Genomic DNA, 9,016 nt, shown 5'->3' on the forward strand with positions numbered 1-9,016 from the left:
CAGGGCACTCTCAGAGCCAGTCCTGCATGCACTGCCCTCTGGGTGACAGTTTTGCTGCTGCAGGATTGTGACAGCCTGCTCTTTGCAGAAGCATGTGACCCAAGGAGGCTCAGTGGGGCACGAAAGTGGCCTGTGCACAGCTGTGGGGTGTCCCCTGGTGCCTCCGAGATGCGGCGCTCAGTCCCAGCTGGTGGACGCAACCCAGAACCTGCACCAAGGCTGGCCTAGGAGTCCCAGCTCCCCACAGTTGCGTGGGCTGCCTGGGGGTGACCACCAGGGTGTTGGGAGGAACATCCTGGGGCCCTCTTTCTTTTCCTTTGTATTTCGTAAAATTGGGACTTATTGGTTATAAAAACTCAAGCAATTAAAAACAGTGTGAAAGAGAAAGTCACCCAGCTCCCATCCAGAAGTGACCGCATCTGCCGTCTGAGTCAGACGCTCTGCCTTGCAGCCTGAAGTTTCACGTCTATCTGTTCAGAAACGTCTTCCTTGGTGACGCTTTGGAACATTTCTCAGGTCACTGTTTTCTGTTCTTTCTTCGGAAGCACCGGCTGTGTGCACGTGGGATGCCGTGTGTGTGCACGTGGGATGCCGTGTGTGTCACGTGGGATGCCGTGTGTGCACGTGGGATGCCGTGTGTGCACGTGGGATGCCGTGTGTGTCACGTGGGATGCCGTGTGTGTGCACGTGGGATGCCGTGTGTGTCACGTGGGATGCCGTGTGTGTGCAGGTGGGATGCCGTGTGTGCACGTGGGATGCTGTGTGTGTCACGTGGCAGCCAGCGGCTTTGAGGGTTCGCACAGGGAGCCCTGGACCAAGCCCTCCCGGGCTGCCCGGCCGGCCCACCCCTCGGGCGGCGCTCTTGCCTTGCCATGCTCTGCGGCCTCTGGTGTGGCGTCAGCTCCGAAACACTCTCAGCGGCCTTCCCTTCCCCAGCCTCCTTCCTCCGCATTCTCCGGCTTCCGTCCATGTGCCCCGTCTTCTCCGTGAACCCCTGCTTGAAGAGCTGGCCAGTTTCTTCCAGACGAGGGGGCTCTGTGGCTGACCTTCTCCCACCTCAGAGACCCCTCTCCTGACATGGGCTCCTTTTCTGCCTTTTGTATGTGGTTCTGCCCTCCTCTGCCTCGGTATACCATTTTTTTTTTTGAGACAGAGTCTGACTCTGTCACCTAGGCTGGAGTGCAGTGGTGTGATCTCGGTTCGCTGCAACCTCTGCCTCCCTGGCTCAAGCGATTCTCCTGCTCAGCCTCCCAAGTAGCTGGGACTACAGGCATGAGCCACCACACCTGGCTAATTTTTATATTTTTAGTAGAGACGGCATTTTGCCATGTTGGCCAGGCTGATCTTGAACTCCTGATCTCAGTTCTGCCTGACTCGGCCTCCCAAAGTACTGGGATTACAGGCATGAGCCACCACACCCAGCCCTTAGGGTACTTTTCTGAACCTCCTCCTGACAGCCCTGTTCTCTGCTCGGGTGGGGCCGTGGGGGGCATAGGCACCTGGGAATGGTCAGCACCCCACCCAGCACTGGGCAACTGTGCTGCCGGGTTTGGGATTCGGAGGGTTGAAAATGCTGGTGTTTTTCTTCCCCGTGGTGGCTGTTTGCAGGGGGGCATTTGGGGACAGGGTCAATGCCAAATACTGTTTTCTAACATACTCAGTCCCCTGTGAGTGGCCCTTGGTGGTCCTCACTTGGGTCCTCGCTGACCTGGGGCTCCTTGCCCCACCCTTGGCATCTTGGTGAGAAGGAGTCTCCGTTTGCTCCGGCGCGGGGCGCTATGTAGCTGGCCTTCTCCTGTGTCTCTTGGAAACTCTTTGTATGACACAGTGTCTTCTGGCTCCCAGAAAGGCTGGTACTCCCCACCCGCTGGCCCCGGCCGCTCCCGTACATGGGGATAAAAACTCCAGTCTGGCAGAGCATGTGAGCAAGGGGCTTGCGTGTCTTGGGCCTGCACACGGCTTGGGCTCAGTAACCAGTGCCAGTCATTGTCAGATCTGTTCAAAGAAAAACCTCAGGCAAGTTAAAGCTGATTGAGGAGGGAACACTTCTCAGCTGGGCGGCCCCCGGGCGCTGAAGAGGTTCTGAGAGACTCCAGGGCGGCCCCGCGGTTGGATGGCATTGGCCCACGGAGATGGAGGTGAGGCCCAGAAACGGCAGCTTGGTTGCTGCAGGAGGGGGCCCGTCTGTTCACCTCCAGTTAGGCACAGCTCACTACAGACATAGAAACCTTTAGACCGAACTTAGGATGCAGAAGGAGGCAGCTTTCTGCTGAGCCGAACTGAGCACATTTCTGAGTATTTGTTGCCACTGAGCACGCATGCTCCTGACCCTGTGCAAGCGTTTTATGGTGTGAAGGAAAAGAAACTTTTTATCTGAGGAATGTGAGTCCTGTTAAACTATCAGGCCCAGAGAGACATTAAAACGTGACGGCAGTCACGTCCCACCCCCCTGGAGCTGGATCACAACCTCGTTGGACACAGTGAACGCCACGTTTCTCGTCAAAGAATCAGCATGTCAGTGTGCTCAGCGCTCTTGTTCTTTAAGTCTCTATTTTAAACTTTAACTTCCTTGCAGTTTCAGGAAACAAGCTTTTCCAGCAGTTCTAATCGGTAGTTCACGTCTGTTCCCCTGGTCCCCTGCTCTGTCCTGACTCATCCCGGTCACCTGCTCCGGCCACCTGCTTTGACCCCTGCTTAGCTGCTCTGATCTGCTGGTGACCGTCCTTCCCGCCAAACTATCCACCCCGCCACTCCGGCTCGAACCCCTGCTCCCTTTAAAATAACCAGTCGGAATTAGCCTAGACTAGCCAGCAGGGGAGCGACCCGGCAGTGGGTGAGACCTCCGTCAGGCGTAAGTGCCCCTTCCCCTCCCACGTCCAGGCGTTTGTTTTCTGTTCTTTCTTCGGAAGCACCGGCTGTGTGCACGTGGGATGCCTTGTGTGTGCACGTGGGATGTCGTGTGTGTGCACGTGGGATGCCGTGTGTGTCACGTGGGATGCCATGTGTGTCACGTGGCGGCCAGCGGCTCTGAGGGTTCACACAGGGAGCCCTGGACCAAGCCCTCCCGGGCTGCCCGGCCGGCCCACCCCTCCCTCTGTGAGCAGCGCGCTTCTATAGAAGCAAATCGCCTTGCTGAGGAAATGTATATCCTGGTGCTACTTCTTTCGCGGCATCGGAATTCTACTTATAACAGCCTCTTGAATCTGCACGTGTGGGCTCTAGGCTGACACCGCTAGCCATAAAGTGCCTCCTGCTGGACCCCGTAACTCACACTGTGGGGCCAACAGTGACAGCCAGTCACTGATGCGTGCTGTCTCTTAAACCCGTGAGAACTCCTGTCAGAGGACTTTGTATCCGCCCACTCCTTTCCAATTTGCCCTTAAAACCTGCTTGTAACAAAGGTCGAGGGAGCACCCACAATGTCCCAGCCACCATCCTTAACCTTGACCCAAATAAACTCTCTCTGTGCCTCAGTTTCTTTCTTTCGATCGTCAATGGTCATTACCTTAGAAGCCCTCACTCGACGTACGGGCTGCCATAACCACCTCTCTGCCGAGGCCCTGAGCCCCGGGGCAGCAGGCAGTGCCCGTCACAGCCCACAGGTCCCCATTCTTTACAATCACCCTCCACGCTTTCCATCACTTAGGAATTCACACTGCGATATTTATGGGGCACGTGTGCGCTGCGTGCACTCCGGGGTCTGGGATTGTGACAACCGCAGTCCCGTGGACTCAGCATCGCTGGGGGACCCTCAGGGCTTCCCTCATCCCTTCTGTGTGTTGGGCGCGTGCAGGCGGGTGTGTGCTGGCGGCCCCCCACTGTGAGCTGTGGCAGGACACCTGCCGGGAGGGCCCCAGCCCCAGAGCGCTCTAGGACATTCATCTCAGACTTGAGCTGAGTAGGGCTGGCCAGGCCACAAGGTCGTCTACGGTCTGCTTCCTCTTCATTCACTGCAATAAATGGAAAAAATGTGAAGCCACAGAGCCATTCATCGGCTCCCCACGCTGCCCAGAGGAAAGAAGAAACAAAGCGAAAGGCAGGAGGCCTGCAGGCCGGAAGAGAACCGCACGGGCGCCCGCGCGGCCAGTCAGCTCAGGCAGCCTGAGGCCTCGTCCTTCACGCAAATAAATCGGCTGACAAACTTGAAACAGGAGGTTTGGCCCCTTTCACGCAAATGAGGATGTCAGGTCTGCCTGTGCAGGAGTGCGGGCTGGCTCCCTCCCTCCCCTGGTCCCCTCTTCCCCCTCCGCTCAGGTGCTTGATGGTCATATCTGGTGTTTACTGAGCACCTCAGTGGAGACCTGTGCTAAGGTGCTACGGACTTTGCATGTTCTCAGTCCCCTCAGCAGCCCCATGAGGATGGATGCAACTGTTATTGCTCCATTTCACAGATGAGCAAAGTGAGGGCCCAAGGGGCAGTAGCATACGCCAACTCCATGCCCAGGCGCTGGCTGGGGTCTGAGCTGGAAGGGGTCTGGCTCCCTCTCCCACCTCTCACGGGGGCTGCCTGGGGTGGGGGAAAGGCAGGGGCTTCAGCCTCTGCCCTCAGGTACATATTCAGGTGAACATCAACTCCCTTTCTCTGGTTTTTCAACAAGAAAACACACCATGCTGGTGACAGACACAGCCCCTAAGACTTTGGTGAGAATAAGCTCGTTTTTCTTTCTAAGAGGAGGCGTCTTGAGGACAATGTGGGTCTCTGTGTTCCTGACCCTCTGTCTCACTGCTGGAGGATGAGAGGCTCTGGGGAAGCTGCCCCTAACCCAGGGATCTCTGACGTGGCTTTGAGATTTGTCCTGGGCTTCTTCAAGTGTTTTTCCAAAATTCTTAAAAATAACATTCTCTTAATTCAATTTAACTACCAAGTATGTGTGCCCTGGCCCTCTCTGGAGTGCGTCACGAATTCCCGAGTTGTGAGGAGGTGTTGGAGCTCGGAACAGGCAGCGACTGGGTCCCACCGGAGGGAGGCTGCCAACCTGTGCCAGAAAAGCACTCTACCACATCTCTAGGGGGCTGCACCCTTGCCACGCCCCATGCCTGGAACAGCCCCCCACCTGGAACACGCCCTCACCCCACGCCTGGAGCACCCCCTCACCCCATGCCTGGAACACCCACTCACCCCACTCCTGGAACACCCGCTCACTCCACGCCTGGAACATCCCCTTATCCCACGCCTGGAACACCCCCTCACCCCACGCCTGGAACACCCCGTCACCCCACTCCTGGAACACCCCCTCACCCCATGCCTGGAACATCCCCTCATCCCACGCCTGGAGCACCCCCTCACCCCATGCCTGGAGCACCCCCTCACCCCATGCCTGGAACACCCACTCACCCCACACCTGGAACACCCCCTTGCCCCACGCCTGGAGCACCCCCTCACCCCATGCCTGGAGCACCCCCTCACTCCATACCTGGAACACCCACTCACCCCTCCACCTGGAAGACCCCCTCACCCCACGCCTGGAACACCCCCTCACCCCACACCTGGAGCACCCCCTCACCCCATGCCTGGAGCACCCCCTCACTCCATGCCTGGAACACCCACTCACCCCTCCACCTGGAACACCCCCTCACCCCACGCCTGGAGCACCCCCTCACCCCACGCCTGGAACACCCCCTCACCCCACGCCTGGAACACCCCCTCATCCCACGCCTGGAACACCCACTCACCCCACGCCTGGAACACCCCCTCATCCCACGCCTGGAACACCCCCTCACCCCACACCTGGAACACCCCCTCACCCCACACCTGGAGCACCCCCTCACCCCATGCCTGGAGCACCCCCTCACTCCATACCTGGAACACCCACTCACCCCTCCACCTGGAACACCCCCTCACCCCACGCCTGGAACACCCCCTCACCCCACACCTGGAGCACCCCCTCACCCCATGCCTGGAGCACCCCCTCACTCCATGCCTGGAACACCCACTCACCCCTCCACCTGGAACACCCACTCACCCCACGCCTGGAGCACCCCCTCACCCCACGCCTGGAACACCCCCTCACCCCACGCCTGGAACACCCCCTCATCCCACGTCTGGAACACCCACTCACCCCACGCCTGGAACACCCCCTCATCCCACGCCTGGAACACCCCCTCACCCCACGCCTGGAACACCCCCTCATCCCACGCCTGGAACACCCACTCACCCCTCCACCTGGAACACCCCCTCATCCCACGCCTGGAACACCCACTCACCCCACGCCTGGAACACCCCCTCACCCCACGCCTGGAGCACCCCCTCACCCCACGCCTGGAACACCCCCTCACTCCATGCCTGGAACACCCACTCACCCCTCCACCTGGAACACCCACTCACCCCACGCCTGGAGCACCCCCTCACCCCACGCCTGGAACACCCCCTCACCCCACGCCTGGAACACCCCCTCACCCCACGCCTGGAACATCCCCTCATCCCACGCCTGGAACACCCACTCACCCCACGCCTGGAACACCCCCTCATCCCACTCCTGGAACACCCCCTCATCCCATGCCTGGAACACCCCCTCACCCCACGCCTGGAACACCCACTCACCCCACGCCTGGAACACCCCCTCATCCCACGCCTGGAACACCCCCTCACCCCACGCCTGGAACACCCCCTCACCCCACGCCTGGAACATCCCCTCACCCCACGCCTGGAACACCCCCTCATCCCACGCCTGGAACACCCACTCACCCCACGCCTGGAACACCCCCTCATCCCACTCCTGGAACACCCCCTCACCCCACGCCTGGAACACCCCCTCATCCCACGCCTGGAACACCCCCTCACCCCACGCCTGGAACACCCACTCACCCCACGCCTGGAACACCCCCTCATCCCACGCCTGGAACACCCCCTCACCCCACGCCTGGAACACCCCCTCATCCCACGCCTGGAACACCCACTCACCGCACGCCTGGAACACCCACTCACCCCACGCCTGGAACACCCCCTCATCCCACGCCTGGAACACCCACTCACCCCCACCTGCAACACCCACTCACCCCACACTCCCTCATCCCACGCCTGGAACGCCCCCTCACCCCACATCTGGAGCACCCCCTCACCCCATGCCTAGAACACCCCCTCACCCCACGTCTGGAACACCCACTCACCCCACGCCTGGAACACCCACTCACCCCTCCACCTGGAACACCCACTCACCCCTCCACCTGGAGCACCCACTCACCCCACGCCTGGAACACCCCCTCATCTCACGCCTGGAACACCCACTCACCCCACGCCTGGAACACCCCCTCACCCCACGCCTGGAACACCCCCTCATCCCACGCCTGGAACACCCACTCACCCCACGCCTGGAACACCCCCTCATCCCACGCCTGGAACACCCACTCACCCCACGCCTGGAACACCCACTCACCCCTCCACCTGGAACACCCACTGACCCCACGCCAGGAGCACCCACTCACCCCATGCCTGGAACACCCCCTCACCCCATGCCTGGCACACCACTCACCCCCTGCCTGGAACACCCACTCACCCCACGCCTGGAACACCCCCTCATCCCACGCCTGGAACACCCCCTCACCCCACGCCTGGAACACCCCCTCATCCCACGCCTGGAACACCCACTCACCCCACGCCTGGAACACCCACTCACCCCATGCCTGGAACACCCCCTCACCCCATGCCTGGAACACCACTCACCCCCACCTGGAACACCCACTCACCCCACGCCTGGAAAACCCACTCACCCCACGCCTGGAACACCCCCTCATCCCACGCCTGGAACACCCACTCACCCCCACCTGGAACACCCACTCACCCCACACTCCCTCATCCCACGCCTGGAACACCCACTCACCCCACACCTGGAACGCCCCCTCACCCCACATCTGGAGCACCCCCTCACCCCATGCCTGGAACACCCCCTCACTCCATGCCTGGAACACCCCCTCACCCCACGCCTGGAAGACCCCCTCATCCCACGCCTGGAACACCCCCTCACCCCACGCCTGGAACACCCCCTCACCCCACGCCTGGAACACCCACTCACCCCACACCTGGAGCACCCCCTCATCCCACGCCTGGAACACCCCCTCACCCCACGCCTGGAACACCCACTCACCCCACACCTGGAGCACCCCCTCACCCCACGCCTGGAAAACCCCCTCACCCCACGCCTGGAAAACCCCCTCACCCCACGCCTTGAACACCCCCTCACCCCATGCCTGGAACACCCCCTCACTCCACGCCTGGAACACCCACTCACCCCACGCTTGGAACACCCCCTCACCCCACTCCTGGAACACCCACTCACCCCATGCCTGGAACACCCCCTCATCCCACGCCTGGAACACCCCTCTCTCTGTGCCTGGAACACCCCTTGTCTGCACGCGAATACTCAGCACCCCTCCTGGAGCATGGAGCTCTGAGCCATGTCTTCCTCCACCGAGGAGCTGGCTGGGTGTCCTGGAAGCCTGGATTGAGCCTCTTCTGGCCTGGTCTGTCTCTGCCCTGCAGAGTCTGGCAGAGGGTCCCCAGGAGCCCTGTCTCTGGTCCCCACTCCTCTGCGTGCTTCCTCCCTGACCCTCCTGGTGCCTCCCCTCCCCTGTGCCTGGCAGCCCCTCCCATGGGTGCGGTGTTGGGGCCTTCACCGTGGGCGCCAGCCTTACTTCAGTCGCTCTCGGCCGCTTTCCTCTCCCTGGGCTCTGAAGTCCATGGGCGCTTCTTTAGCATTTTATTTCACCTTGGAGTTGCGTTTGCTTTCAGCAGGCTGCTCATCCCTGTTTCAAGACAAAGAGGGTACAAACCCCGTAATCCAACCCATGGGCACCCTGGCCAGCTCTCAGCAGCCCCAGGAAACCCTGGGTTACCTGCCCGCCCGGGACCCTCTCCTGGCCGCCCAGCCTCACACCGCACGCAGCACCCTGGTCCACGCCGCACGCAGCACCCTGGTCCACGCCGCGCGTAGCACCCTGGTCTCCAGCGCCGGGTCTCCTTCCCTTCCCCTAAAGGCCGTTCCATTTGATCCTTCCTGCCCCAGGCTCCAGTGGAGACGCA

General features: G+C 61.0%; 1 pseudogene; it reads right to left on the reverse strand.

The window, feature by feature from the left end:
• Positions 1-5,283: 5,283 nt before the first annotated feature.
• Positions 5,284-8,675, reverse strand: LOC110567998 (elastin-like; annotated as a pseudogene).
• Between the last annotated feature and the right edge of the window lie 341 nt (positions 8,676-9,016).

Source organism: Aotus nancymaae, unplaced genomic scaffold, assembly GCF_030222135.1.
Source record: "Aotus nancymaae isolate 86718 unplaced genomic scaffold, 86718_ANA_hifiasm-v0.15.2.pri h1tg000006l, whole genome shotgun sequence".
NCBI lineage: Eukaryota > Metazoa > Chordata > Mammalia > Primates > Aotidae > Aotus > Aotus nancymaae.